Source organism: Zophobas morio, unplaced genomic scaffold (assembly GCF_036711695.1).
Source record: "Zophobas morio isolate AGI-343-1 ecotype UQ-CSIRO unplaced genomic scaffold, CSIRO_AGI_Zmor_V1 ptg000009l, whole genome shotgun sequence".
Lineage (NCBI taxonomy): Eukaryota > Metazoa > Arthropoda > Insecta > Coleoptera > Tenebrionidae > Zophobas > Zophobas morio.
The window spans coordinates 3,134,867-3,137,747 of record NW_026972114.1 but is presented as its reverse complement, the minus strand read 5'-3'; the positions used below and the strand labels follow the sequence as shown (position 1 = coordinate 3,137,747).

Below are 2,881 nucleotides of genomic sequence, written 5' to 3'. Positions count from 1 at the left end.
CCCCTGATTTGTTGAAAAATTACTCTGAGTATGCAAATGAGTTGTTACAATATTTTGTGGAAAACTATGGTATTTTATACGGAAACGAATACATTACACATAATGTGCACAATTTAGTTCATTTAGTACACGATTGTAAAAATCATGGAACGTTAGATGATTTTGGTGCCTTCAAATTTGAAAATTATTTGTATAAACTGAAAAAAACTATTGAATTTTCTCGTCATCCCTTCAAACATTAAATTAATAGGTGTAACGAACAATGGAGTATTCGTAACTACATCTTTAATAATGAAAAAGTAATTTTGCAACAGGAAACCGAGACGAATTTCACTCTGTGCAAAATTTTATGTTGTTATAGCCCGAGAAACAATGGTCGGTTGTACATTTCCTTGCAACTAATACAGTTGCGTCGGTCCCTAATAACTGGATTAAAAAAAATGACGATCAGTTTTATTGCTATTGGCCAGAGGGAGATAAAGACGTATCAAAAAAGGTAAAAAAGTATTATTCGTCCGATAGTACATGGCACTTCCTTGAAGTAAGAGTGCTCAAACAGTGTGGTAAGATTTTTAATCACATCGAAAGTATCAGTTAATACAGTTTTTTTTTTAAGATACGTACGACGAAACCAGGGGATATGAACGACGTGTGGAAAATGAGTCTAATACAGATATAGAAAATGGTATAATTATTTTTTTTTTAATTTTGACGTCTTAATTGTTAAGGGTTGTTACCTAGAGAGACCGTTGGGACGGGGCCGCAGAAAGTGAAAGGTAAAAAGAGATTCCAATTTTGTGGCGGACATTCCACCACCTCCTAAAATTCAATGTTTAACATCACAAAATGAAGTTACTACTGCTTCTGAAGGTGAGTAAAAAGTAACTGCATAGAATAAATACAGTTAAATTGGTACCTGCAAGTTTCTAGCCAACGACAACGAAAATGAAATAGAAGGCGAATATTTGGTTACACAACCCGTTGGGTTATTGGTTCAAGGTAGTGCAACAGGGAATGGTAATTTTTTTTATAAAATTTGTGATATTTTGTTCAAAGTATGTACATTTCTTTCTGCCGAAGGTGAAGGTCATTCAGTGGTTAGTGCATCAACAATAACCGCAAGTTCAACATCATCATTAAATTCCCGTAATGCCCGTACTGTTGGTACTTTTTAGATGATATGTTTTAAAAAATAATGTTTGTAGAAGCTGAATGCCAGATATATGCTGCGATAATTGAAGTGAAGGAATTAGTTAAAGAAATCAAACAGTCGTTACAAAATCAAAGCTTAATAACAGCCGTTACAACTTTTGAAACAGTGCCTAAAGAACCTTTTAAAAAGTTTCGAAAACTATTAGCCTACGAATAAGTATTAGAATGCGATGTGGGTCATCAACAACAATTAGCAAGTATTATACAGGCTGACTGCGAAATAGATGCAAAAAAAATGGGGAATTGGTCACAATATGATTATGTCACTGGCAAAAATTCACGGTCCTAAGTGGTAGCAGTGTCTAGAAAAAAATATTTGAAATTAAATGTAAATTGTTATACGCGCCGCTGGTAATGTTTCGTGACCTACATAATTACTGCAATGAATGGCAGGCGGCTCGGTTTAAGAACCAAAAAAGTAACTTTATCAGGCACTTTTTTAATCGCAACGTGAAAAACACGAAAAGGGCCAGTGATTATCGAGCGGTCGTTGAAATCGGTGTATGGTCCAGTTTTCCAATGCAGAGCGTGTCGATATCGTAATTTGTGTGGGCGAACATTTGCATCAGTGGTACAGCATCTCCGAGATCATGGTACCTTCAACCTGAAATTCACGATCATTGTGGTGATGGGACAGAAAGAAGAAATTGGATTTTCGCAGCTTGTAATGCATCCTACATTAAAAGAACACGGTCACATCCATACCATGTTGACAAAGTGCACGGTTTGGAGCCCGCTGATTGTCCACGTTGTGTAACTCACTTTTTGTCCGATGGAACTCCACATACTCGTCAACAAGTACGATTTCAAGAGACGGTTTTCGAGAAACGTGTATTGGTTGGATGAAACAATTCGTTTGTGGAAATCAACAGTGTTCAGAAATTATCGAAGAGTTTCAACAAGTGAAACTGGCAGCCGCTACTCCGGTGTTTTTTTACCTATCAACAAACCTCTTGCGACGCTCTGACGCCTGTATTGCTAGTCAAGGACAACATTTTCAACATTTCTTGTAAAAAGGTAGTAGCATTCTAAGTTGCTCTTATTTCTGTTCCAATAAACAATGTAAAATCGTTGTGACAAGGACCAAACATCCGTCAGAATCAAAATTACCAAAAAACTTTCACACTGACCTTTAACGATGAATGAGTAAATGAATGAACGAATGATAAGCAGCAAAAAGTCGGTTTTACTTTTAATTGAAACTGAAAGTGTTTAGGTCGTTTTTATTCGAACGTTTTTCCAACTCTGTTTACAAAATGGCTCAGTGCCTTCGTATCGAGGGTGGTTCATGGGGGTTTTGCCCCATTCGATTTTTAATTTGTTTTTTCTATATTTCGGCTCTACTAGGGTGGAGGATGCCGTGGTTAAAATATTTGCACATATTTCGCAGTCACCCTGTATGTGAATGGTTTTTAATCTACTCATATTTTATTTTTAAGAGGCTTTGTTGTTTTTGCTTGGAGGTTCATCCAAAATAGACATGATCAAAAGAGGTTTGAGACGATTGTTTACAAATAAACTTAGTGTAAAATGTTCATGGTTAGGCAGGAACCAGAAATACCCCATTTATCAGTTACTAAGCGTTGCAGCATTAAAAGGTGACATTTTATCTGAAAACGTAATATTTTCTTAACCTTATAATTTTAGCTGCTGTACGAAGGCGCTTTAC

The 2,881-nt window shown here is 36.1% G+C and overlaps 1 long non-coding RNA gene across 1 annotated transcript; it reads left to right on the top strand.

Annotated features, from left to right (window-relative positions):
• Positions 1 to 761: 761 nt before the first annotated feature.
• LOC135125666 (uncharacterized) lies at positions 762 to 1,313 on the top strand. Its single transcript, XR_010279933.1, has 4 exons — positions 762 to 870; positions 931 to 1,017; positions 1,081 to 1,146; positions 1,206 to 1,313. It is a non-coding gene; the product is annotated as an uncharacterized LOC135125666 (long non-coding RNA).
• The last annotated feature ends 1,568 nt before the right edge of the window (positions 1,314 to 2,881 follow it).